Consider the following 12,909-nt stretch of genomic DNA (forward strand, 5'->3'; position numbering starts at 1 on the left):
AGCCTTTCTCTCTGTGTGTTTACACAGTTTGGCTTTGCATCACACTGGAGACATTCATCACTGTCACAGCCAGCCTTTAATGACCCAGTACAAATGCTTGTTCAGTCAAAGTGATTTCACCCACTCCCATTATAACCCTTAATTTACTCTGATTGTGGATGAGAAGGCTAAAGCTTGCCTGCCAATCATACATAAGTGACATTGACAGAGACAGAGGGGAAGATACAAACAGAGAAATGAGATGAAAATGTCACAGTAAGCAAACGTTAACCTGAGTGGTACTTCTTCATAAGCTGGAGTATGCCTAAAGGATGCATCATTATTATGGTCACTTTTCAGACTGATTAGTTATCAGATCAGCTCTATATTGTCAGAATCAACTTTGACTTGTCTGGACTAAATGTTGACAGCCATTATTCTAAATTAATTTTGAGTCATTTTTTATTGCTATTTTTGACCTACAGCTGCTTAGCTGAGGCTTTAAAAAATCTAATCTTATAAAGACAAACATCTACAGCTGTTTTAGACTGGCTAATTTCACATTTTAGGTGTTAAACCTATTAAATACCTGTTTTTTTTAGCAGTACTTTATGTGTTCAGTGCTAGTTTATGTAGATTTACTGTTTTATTCATAAAAATTGGATTTTTGCTTGCACTCCACTTCAACTTGTCATCTAAGTGATTACATTTTGAAATTGTACTTTTACATTGTTCACTGAATTATCAGCTAAACCACTATTGAAAATATGACTGATGACATCAATTCATAATTCAGACATAATGCAGTCTGCTCCATAACCATAATTTTTCATTTGCAATCCTAGAAAACCCCAGAGGAGATGCTTTCACTTGCTATTGATCTTAGCTCTAGCATCCTTCTCTGCCACTTTATATGCACAGCAAATAGAGCTTCGGGTGGGATTTACCTGATCTTATTCTCCCTGGATTGGTCCATTCCTTTTGCCTACTCAGTACTCGAAGCAAAACAACTCTATTTGGATTGTTGGTGGACCCAAATTAAACATCTATTTCCTCCTTCTCCTTCATGCCTCTCCTGCCTCCATTTCTTCCCACTCAGGGCTATGGGAGAATTGCTTTTGTACGGCCCATTTATTTCCATCTGCATCCTCTTCTCCACCATTATGTTTTTTTGTTCTTTCCTCTTCTCTTCTGTTCCCTCTTTCCCATCCCCTTCTCACCTTTCAGCATTTCCTCTCAGTTCCTGACGCATGGCTCAGACTACAGGACTTTTGGGCTGCTCGATCCCAAATTCACACCCTCTGATATTTATAGGGGGAACTGGATCCAGAACCTAAGTCAGTGTGGATGCTCAGCCCAGATTATCTCACTATATAGGTAATGAGGCAGTCTGCACAAAGACAGTGAGGTCTGAAACTGAAACATGAGACAAAAAGCTGCTGTAAAGGTGCTGAGCTTAACTCTGTAGAGTTAAGCTCAGCAGCTGTAGTAATGTTGCCTTTACAGCATTACTCTGAGTAATGCTAACTTTAGCTAGCATACTGTTGTTGACAGGTCACATGCTACTACTGACAAGTAAAATCTCACTTTCATGTCTCACTGAAGTATAAATAACCTGTTGTCATGGTTCTCAAGATCTAGAGAGGTCGTGGTGTGTGTGTGTGTGTGTGTGTGTGTGTGTGTGTTATTTTTGTCTTCACCTCTCCCTCCAGGGCGGAACTGGACCTTGATTCCCCGCCTCTGAACCCACCCTCAACACACACCTGTGGCTCACTGATGCTGGCAGACTACTTAAGAGGGCAAGAGAGGCTGCTTCCTGGCTGGACTGTCACACTACCTAGCGCCTTCTAGATTCCCTGCCCATCTTCCCTGCCGTCTGGATTCCTGTGGATGTGTGTGAGTGAGCATGCGCATTCTGGAGTGGACTATCTGAGTGAGTTGTGGACTGAGTTGAAGAGTATCGTGTGTGCACCTGCCTTGGACCTTCCCTCCCCTTCGGACCTCCCTCCACCCCCTGCAGGCCCGTGTTATCTGTCTCACTGTATATATGTATATATCCTCACTTGGTGCCACATTGTAAATAAATCCCTCACCTTCTCTCTAAAACTTCAGAGTCCTGCGAGTGAGTCCTCTGCCTAATAATCTGTGACACCTGTGTTGTCTGCATCTCCCCAAACATGGTCTCATCCACGTTCATGAAGACTCCGGCTCTGTTTTATCCCATTCAGAGTAAAGCTGTTTCCCACAGCAGCCACTTCAACATGAAATAGTGGATGAACACAGGTGTTATAAACCCATACCAGTAACACCTGCCTTTAATGCCACAATGGCTGCTCAGGGGAAAAGCCCATTGCTAACATTACAGAAATGTGTTGTTCTACAGTCTCTGGTTTTCTAGATACGATAATAATAACACCTTGTAGTGTTTTTGTGCTGTTACTTTTTAATCTTTTTTCAGAGAGAGAACAAATATGTAAAGTTTCTCCTTATATCTAAAATTAAATCATAAATACTAGTGTGTATTAAACTTTCTCTTAAAAGGAAAACTGTGTCTGTCCAGTTCTACCCACTGTAGTTTACAAATATGACAACCTTCCTTTGCTCCTCCTTTTTCCTTTTGTTGCTTCACATTTATGTTCTCTTCTTTGGAAAAACTCTCAGTAGATATGAATATTAGTTTGGCAAAAGTTCTATAATTGTTTACTATGTGCATTCTGTGCACATTGTGGATAAACTGGTCTTTGATGAGAAGCTGATAAATTATGATAAATTAGCAGACTATTACAAACTTGCATCAGTGTCTGCAGTAAGTGGTGGTACCTGCAGTGTCTTAATCATTAAACAGGCTAATGTAGGAGATGGATACGACTGGCTTCTCGAAATATGTCCGCTGTAAACATGCTTCTGCAGTCAGCAGCTAGGAGACTCGACACAGACCCAAGATCCAGTGAAACAGTTATCTAAATGTTGTGTTTCCTGTTTGTAAACCCAGAAAATAAAATGACGAGGATGTTCAGTCTTTTAAAATCAGTTATATTAAAATAATAGACAATAGTTACGTTAGGCTGTGTTCTGCCAGGGAAAACTGACTATGTCGGAATAACAACAACATAAAAAAAACTAAGCTTGACAAAACATAACTTAATTGCATGCAATGATGTACATTTTTTAATTTCACATTTCATGTCATATGTTAATCCAACAGGTTATTTTTTTAGTGTGGCGGTTCACATGTTTAATTTAGACTCTCTCTTGGACATTACCTGATATTTTAAAAATAAACTGAATGAAAAACAGGCATCTATTGATTTTCATGTGGGAGACTGACTCCTTGGCACACCAAAGCAATTTTTGTAGGAAGTGAACAACAAGAACTTGACAGAGACAATATCCACACAACTACCCACGCACAAACATTTATATTAGAGCCTATCATTGTTTTTAAGAGTGAGTGGGCAGCTTCGCAGGCTATTATCTGTGTGACAAGACAGAGTAAGTCTGAATTAAACCTCAAAAAGTTGTTTTCAGGTGGTTTGCCATTGATATGACATATGTTTACAGCCAAAATGCTAAATAAATAGGTCATCTAAATTCAATTTTATAGATAGATAGATAGATAGATAGATTTTTTTTTTGTTCTTTCCTCTTCTCTTCTGTTCCCTCTTTCCCATCCCCTTCTCACCTTTCAGCATTTCCTCTCAGTTCCTGATGCATGGCTCAGACTACAGGACTTTTGGGCTGCTCGATCCCAAATTCACACCCTCTGATATTTATAGGGGGAACTGGATCCAGAACCTAAGTCAGTGTGGATGCTCAGCCCAGATTATCTCACTATATAGGTAATGAGGCAGTCTGCACAAAGACAGTGAGGTCTGAAACTGAAACATGAGACAAAAAGCTGCTGTAAAGGTGCTGAGCTTAACTCTGTAGAGTTAAGCTCAGCAGCTGTAGTAATGTTGCCTTTACAGCATTACTCTGAGTAATGCTAACTTTAGCTAGCATACTGTTGTTGACAGGTCACATGCTACTACTGACAAGTAAAATCTCACTTTCATGTCTCACTGAAGTATAAATAACCTGTTGTCATGGTTCTCAAGATCTAGAGAGGTCGTGGTGTGTGTGTGTGTGTGTGTGTGTGTGTGTGTGTGTGTGTGTGTGTGTGTGTGTTATCTTTGTCTTCACCTCTCCCTCCAGGGCGGAACTGGACCTTGATTCCCCGTCTCTGAACCCACCCTCGGATACAATAATACATCTTGCAGTCAGTGATAATACTATCTAAGATATGTCAGTTGCTTAACCTAACAGTATACTATAACCTGTGGGTATTAAGTCTCAAAGAGATAATCTTGTCTTTCATGGTGAAAATGCTGTCCTGTGGTTGGAATTTACGATTTAAATTTTAAAAAGGAAGTAAAACTATTCCTGTTTCATGTTTTAAATTAATCCCATCTCATGAAAATATCCTTTGAGATTGGTGTTGATTTAGGTTTGTTTATTCATACCAATAAAACAAAACTTTCTCCAACTTTTGCATCTGTGACAGCTTAAGGGTTTACCATGTATACTGCTTCAAATTCTGCAGAAAGGGTAGTTTAATCTCTTAGCATGTACTCACTTGATAAAGACAAAGCTTTGACTTAATGAGGGAATGGCAACACTTTAAACAGCTGTGCCATTCTCTGTGGGTGTGGGGCACTTTCACGTACGCACATTTGGAGGCATATATTCAAGTGCACCATGCACAGGATGCATATTTATGCAAATTTACAAGCATAAAAACATTACAGTAAACACACAGTAGCAGACGAAGATCATTTGTACCAATCAGAGTCACTCTGAGGTAGTACACAGTAAGAGGCTTTGCTGCAAATGTGGTTGTAATGATCCCACACAGTGCTGAGAAAAGGTCAAAGCACTGGCCTGGATTTAAACATCCTACAAGGCTAAATAAAGTGATGTCCAGCCCTCCTCCCCAAAAAAACTGACACCTACTCTGGCTTCAGCTAGAGAAAGTTGTAGATGGTTATGGAAATATTACTGTTTTATCCTGAAACAGACCTGAAGGACAGCAGAAACAAGTTTGCAGTCTTGTACAAAAAACCTGCCACGCATAGGATCATTTCAGCTTATTCAAGTCCTTGGATTGGACCTCTGGTCTGTGGTGTTGGTGCCTTTGAAGCATTTTGAAACTCTTTTTAAATCATCTGATAAATGTCCAATATGTTTGATACAAAGATGTGCTCTTATTTTTTGTATATTAAATATTAAGTAGCAAATATCTGAGTAAGTGTGAGAAATCCATACAGTCTAGCTTGAACTGTTTTGTGAACTTCACAAAAAGAACATTTTAAAACAAAAATATTTTAGAAAAAAGTACATAAATAAGAAGGTGGCGGTAAAAAAGCTCAGACTCTAGGATTCTATAGACCACTCCACCAATCAGTAGGCGATGTCAGGATGGCTACAGTCTATTGTATAATTATGATGTGTTGCCATTTTAGAGCAGCAGTGCAATTAATTACTTATATATGAGGAGGGTTGACCAACCTACTTTCAGTTTCAGGTATTGTCAATAGCAACTACTCCTGCAGTTTTTGTATTTAAATATAAAACACCACTTTATAAAAGAATAATCGTTACGCAAGCCAAGAAAAAGTCTTCAGGAACACCACAGGTACAATAAAAATTCTCATTTAAAGCACATTCACTGTGATGCCGTGCAGGCATCTCACACTAGGAACCTGATAGTTGCTGTGATTTACAGCAGGAAAGGCTCAAGACCAGCACTTAGAGCACTAAATGGACTCTATGATACCCAGGTGCCTGTCTATGCATGTACACACACACAGCTACTGTAGTGGTGCTCATCAACCAGTATTTCTCCATCCATCTGATAGCTTTAACCCCGGACACATGAATGAAGATGCTATAAATGATAACCACTGCTGCATCACTTAAACATGTCTATGAAAAGAACCAAACCAAAAGAAGAAAGATGGGATTAGTCTGTGTTTTCATGCATTTATACACAGATGTAGCATACAATAGACCAAGATTGCTTGATTGCAGTTGCTGCTGCTAAGGGTGGCCCAACCATTTATTAGGTTTAGGGGGAAATCTATTTTTCACACAGAGCCATGTAGGTTTAAAATTTTCTTCCCCCCTTAATAATAATACATTCATCTTTGTCTAATGTTTAAATTTCTTTGATGATCTGAAACATTTAAGTGTGACAAACATAAAAAAAAAAAAACAGGAAATGAGGGAGGGGGGCAAACACTTTTTCACACCGCTGTATGTGTATCTTGGCTATTATCATGAATGCATGTTTGTGCAAAATCTGCATCTTACTCGAGCAATCCTCCACCTGAACAGTGTGACAAAATGACAGTAACCCCCTGCACACCTGTCTGAATTTATCTCTCTGCGTGAGAACAAACGCACACAAACCATTTTCAGCTGTTGGAGATGCCATCAGCATGACAATGCATAATAGACTGTTCATTATAACCCTACAAACACAAACAGAAAGACACAGCAGGCTTCATCTAAGCTAAGGGCTTGGAGTAAGGAAGAATCCAGTAGGCATAGGGGATTTGTACCTCTGTGTACCTACGCCACAGGTAGCCGCAAACCTTTCTGAAACCCTCTGTTGTAACTTGTGCCATAACCTGATGTGCTCCTCCCTAGAAATGTAACTACAAGTCACCATCAACACTTTCTGACAACAGCATTGGCCATTTGTATTTATTTATTGTGGCCTCTATTGTAGGCAAATATCTAACCAAGCAATCAAATGACAGCATGATTTTCCTGCACAGCCAGAAAATGGTCCAAAAAAATAAAAATATCCAGTGAGTGGTACTTCTCTGGTGAAAGAGTGGAAACATGTTGCCTGGTCTGATTAATTTGGCATAAACAACACGACAGCACAGATCCTTCCTACCTTGTAATAATGGTTTAGGCTCTTATGTGGGATATTTTCTTGGCACAGTTTGAGCCCCTTAGTTCCAGATAAGCACTGTTCAGATTCCACAGCCTAACATTGGGTAAAGCATCGTTGGGGTGTGGTGGAATGGGAGATTATCATCATAAATCAGGTCATTATTAGGTACAAGGGGTAATAAATAAAATAAAATGGCCAGTGAGTATATATACAAATGTATAGCTCTGTCACACACAGCCACACACTGTACTGTTGTAAAGAAAGAAAAGTTAAATAAACTGATTTCTAAAAAGGACAAAATGATAATATATGTATCTTATATATTTAGCTTACTGTCTCTTTGAAAAGCTGGCTGGCCATGTGACCTACCAACCTGCTGTTTAACAAGCTTAGCATATAGCAGGATCCTTGCTATATGCTCTCTTAGCGTATTGAGTGATTGATTGGACAGCAGAATGACTGATGAGTGAAGGATTAGCATGCTAGCTTTTTGACTGACAAGATGACCCACCAGCTTATTTAAGATTAACTGACTAAATGACAGGATAAACTTGACTGAATGCATTTCAACCTGGATTTCCTGTGGACACACTGCCTTGTAAAGCTAGTAAACTATCTCAAAGACAGGTGATAGGTGAAGTCATATTAACAGTCGCACTGTGGCCTTCTTACTACTCCTCTTACCATCTGCCATCAAATATAGGCAATATTGCCACATTAAGACCCAAAATAATAATCTTATATATATCACACACACAATAAACCAGAGAGGACATCTACACAGGGAAAGTATTCAGCTATGTTGCCTACAAGTTACCTTAAACTAAAACAGTTTTCAAGATCAAGTGCATTAATCGTAACATCTTTACAAGTCTGCTGAATTTCTAAAACACATGTTGTCTACTGCTTTCAAAGTAGGCAGCAGGGAAGTTTATGTTATCGTTGTTTTGCACTTTTCAAGTGTAACAAGTGATTTTGAATTGTGTATTTTCATGCAGGCTCAGATATTAACTGTATTAGGAAGACGACTAACAAATGCTTGACTGCTTCTTTACCTGACATTCCAGCTTTTCAGTTATATTATCAACAAAATGTTCTGCTAACTGTTAGCGAGCTATCACTAAATTGAACTAGTCTCTGACTAGATGATGTAGGATACTATTTGACTTGCCAAGTCTCTCACTGATGATTCACAGTACAGCTGTGATGTGATTTCTCCACTGATGACTAGCTGCCTGTCTGCATGAATGAGTGGCTACCTACGTACCTGCTTGGCTGACTAGCTCTGCTTTAGTTGGCTTAGGCACCGACATGAAAGCAGCCATATTCTGACAAACAGAAGCTGGTTTTAAAGTGATCAAAGGGACTGAGACACGGGACAGACGAGGGGAAAGAGAACAATTACCAACTTAGCATGCTGCTGCACACTTGGAAACCTCTTGTATCCCCGCCTCACTTTTCCCCTCTATGCTCCCTCAGAACATAACGTATCAACAAAGACACATATTTATATCACCTGTGCAATGAAATCAGTGACCAAAACATTTATTTAGTACGAACATTGCAAATCTCATCAGTATTATAATTTTGCCAAGGGTCTGAATAAGTCTAAAATGTGACTAAAATATTTTAAAGAAGGATGAATAATCTCAACTCTATATTGATCTGTAATCTGAAATGACAACAAGCAGTTTTTTTTTATAAAAAAATATATATGATGGAAAAGGAATGAAAAACTATAGGTTTTTTTTATCAAGCTACCTTTTTTTCTTACATTTTGGAATAAGAAAATTCCACAGCACCAGCGGGGGTTTAAAGTACTTTCCCACTCACGGCAGAGTGAACTTCTAAAACATCCTTAACCATTTCCTCTCCACTGTAATTGGAATTCTTGTCGGCAGTGCGTTGCCTTAAGGAGAAGTGGTGAAGGAGTGCATAAAAAGAAGACACCCAAAAACCAAGAAGAAAAGAAAGAAGATGTAGAAAGTTTGTGGACCCATGACAAAGAAATATTCACAGCAATAAATCCAAAATGAGTAGAAGAGATGATGCAAGGTATGAAGAGGATGGTGGGGCTCCACCTACATCTTCCTCGCCCACATCATCACATTAGGGTAAAACAAAATGCAGCCACACCTCTCTTTCTTCTTCTCTTTACAGTGTTTGTCCTCACTCTCCTCGTCTCTCTCTCTCTCTCTCGCCGTATGATCTTTATTTACAAAGAGGCTTATTTAGTTTTAATACGACTCATTTCATAATTACCCCCATTAAACAAACCAACAGGCCCAAAAGGGGATCAACAAAAACAAAGGCAGCAATGTGTTACTGGGTAAAGGTAAGGTTACATCCACCGTTTGAAGCAGAAAGTTTACAAATGTTTAACGTCTGGTGGGAAAAAATAGATACGGCTAGATAAAGCTATAAAACTTTATTGTGCCAAATAAATATTTATAAAATTTTTAATTTTTAATTATTTTTTTTAAAGAAAAGTGAGACCAGAAGAAAACCCAAACCCAAGTAAAAATGGATTAATTGGGAGGAAAATTATTTGAATGGTTCCAAGGGCTTGATTGCTAAAAGTGTAAAATTTCAAGTCTAATCATTTCAGTCTGACTTCACCTGCAAGGTTTTATGGTCAAATTAAAAATTACTTATTGTGGGGTTTTTGCTTCTTTTTTAAAAAAAATAAAAAATAAAGCAATCAAGGCTCATTTGAGTCCTCGGTTATTTAAAAAACACATTTTCACCACAGACAGTGAAAGAAGGTCCTCTGAGGCATGATTTATATTAATATGGGCTTTTTTTTTTTTTAAAGAAAAAGAAAAATAATCGACCTTGTATTTTCATAATGGAAATAAAGTAGATCGATATGAGCACCAATGGATGTTGGAGTTATTGCTGTTCCCAAAAATGAGAAAAGCCTTTCAGAATTTCAAAAAGAAAAGAAATGCAGTCATGTTGTAATCAGCAAGCAACAATTACAAGCATAATTTAACTTTAACTTAAATTTGAAAGTCATTGGTGATGTGATGCTAAAAAAACATCTGTTTCCATGGCAACCTGGCCCTCGATCACACATAACAGAGTTCTCAGATTAAAGCTGTGTCTTTGGTAATGCTTCTTGATGGTGTCATGTACACTTTGTGTTTTGTTTTTTTTCTACACGTGATCATCAGTCCACTTCCTTTAAAGACCACTTCTCACTATCAGTCGTAATTTGCACCAACCAGCCGTCTCTGTGAACCATGCCACAGCAGCAGCAGGTTATTTCATGCTGTGTGTGTAATAAACGGATTAATTTGTGCTGCTCAGACTCAGAAGGGCCAGTAAATGGGACAGAGTGATATAAATAGAGAGTACCTCACTCTAGCGACCTGTATTGCCTGACACAGGTTGCTGCAAAAGAGGTAAAGTACCTTTTTTAAACCGTCATCAACCTCATCACTGACGGTACCGTAGCCTTCCTAATTGTGCATCTTCGCTGCGATTTGGCCCTTAATCTTTTACTGTTTACCGTCATTCTTTCAGTTTCCGGCATATCTGTTAACTTTGCATTTAAAATTTGCCAGCATTGCCAGTTACTCTTTTCCTCTTTGTTATCTTGAATTGTGCAATTATTTTCATACTCTAACCTTCAAATGTGTTGTTGTTGCATCTCCACACTGCAAAGCACAGTTATGCTGTTGCTAATTTGATGTTTTTTTCAGGCTTTTGGGAATCAAATATTTACATTTTTACTATTATTATTTTTTATGATTACGTGACTGTTCTTCTGGAGTTAGTTGCCCTGATTAGCTGCCCTCAGCACAGTTGTAGCAGGCTGGTAGATTTAAAAAACAACCCCCAAAAAATTTGCTTAATGTTTAAACATAGACAAATTGGTGAAGTAGTACACCTGACTTGATTTCATCACATTATTAGCCAAATGCCTCGCAGGGGGAAGGACAAATTAGCAATAGGCTAATTCTTCTTACCAATACACGCGTTAGCTAAAGGCTTTGGTGTAACATTATGAGTGTGTGCTGCAATTAATCAGCCTGTTTTAGATTTAGGTGAATGGTTCTGAAATAAGATCTTGGGTTTTAATTGTCCTGCAAGTGGTCTGAAGGGCAGGGAAATCAGTGAGTACTCAGAGGGCTCTGTCACCTTTCAATACAAGCAGCATAAAATCTATAAAGGTGAGACTGGAGTTATGAGGTTGCTGTGTGATGGCGAGGATATGCAGCCTGTCCTTGGCAGAGCCACAGCACAACAGAACTGCTGAGCCACAATATGTCCTGCTGGATTTGCCTCCCTCTCACTCTTCCCTTTATTTTGCTCATTATCTGTCATGCAGGACTGTCAAACAAAATCAGGGACAAGCAGGGAGACTGCTCAGAGAGGCCTTCAGAAACATGGAGGTGTTGTACCAAAAGTTAAGTAGAGCTGAAGGGCTCAAAGGCAGCTGCTCACTTCACAACCCCAACGTTTGTTACATTTGTCACTTGTAATTATTCTTTTGCCTCATTCCTTTGCCTTTAGATACTTTTTAAAAAAATGGTTACTAGGGCAACCAGCTTGCACTCCAGTATTTATTGATGTGTTTATTTATTTGGAAAAGATATTAACTAAATATATTATTTAAATACAGAACAGACCTGTTAACACCTTTGAAGCTTAAATTCCTTACCAAAAAGATGAAACCTCCTACGGATATAAAGCAACAGAGCACCAGCATTACAGCATTACAACTTTGTTTTAGTGTTGTTTCGGCTCACGCATCTGTAGATGCTAAAGGCTCCTAAATTACCTGCTTTGCTTCAAAATAATTCAAATGAGAGCGGTAAGTGTAAACCAGCGAAGAAGAGCAATTATCAGAAAGAAGGAAAATAGAGCGTAGAGGAATCCCAGAGTTACTGATAAGTTTGCTCTTTTGTTACAAGTCGGGCATCATTAAATTCAACATCACATTTTTTTTATTGTATATATAATAAAATATATAATTTAACTGTATATACAGTTATGTATAATATTAAAGCTCAAAATCCAGGAAAATTAGGAAAATTAATTTTTCTCAGATTTTATAGTAGAAATAATGTGGCTGACCGCTGCTGGTTAAATAACATGTTATATAGAGTCGCCCAGTTGTTGTTGTTTTGTTTTGTTTTTTACATTTTAACACAAGTCACTGTTTGTGAAGAAGAAAGCCTCTAAATGTTTTACAACAACTCTTGCAATAGTGACTGCCAGAATCAGAGCTAAAGTGAGTGCTATCTTTGCTACTGGAAGCAAAACACTGTAACACTGTCACTAGGTTTATTGAACCATAACCCTTAGGTGAACTAAATAAACCTACAGAAGGTTAATCACCGGGAGGGCAAGCAACTTATCACTTTTAGAGGCGCACATAACAGATATAATAGACGCTCTGTGGATCAAAGTTCCCCTCTTTTATGGCTTCTAATGTTGACTGTCTGTTGAAAAAACAGATGTTGTTCACACAGTTTGTGATCTCCTCTACTGATGACTCACTCAGGAGACTTTTATGTCTCCCAAGTGTTGTAAGTATACCCACCACTGTTAGTCACTGAACAGCGTCTCTACAGGAAATGAGCATGACTTTACTTCTATACTGTAGTGCACTGTAAAAGAAAAAAAATTGTAATATAAAAGTATTTTACTGTGTATTTTACAGTTTTGTACTGTTCTTGTAGAATATGATTAAATTTACATAAATATACTGTGATTTTACATTTCAAATGTAAATTAACGTAAAATCAATGTAAATGTAATAAAACATAATTTTCTTGTTTTTTAAATGTATTTGTGTGTATATATGCATATTTAGATTGTTAGAATACATTCACAAATGCATTATAATTTCACAAATATTTGTCCGTTATTTGAAAGATTGAACTGTTAAATTCAAATGTAATGCTGTGGAAAAATATATAAAATGATTCTTATAAACTTTTTTTACATCAAATAATTATTATTATTGTTGT

The sequence above is a fragment of the Neolamprologus multifasciatus genome, chromosome 20, assembly GCF_963576455.1.
Source record: "Neolamprologus multifasciatus chromosome 20, fNeoMul1.2, whole genome shotgun sequence".
Taxonomy (NCBI): domain Eukaryota; kingdom Metazoa; phylum Chordata; class Actinopteri; order Cichliformes; family Cichlidae; genus Neolamprologus; species Neolamprologus multifasciatus.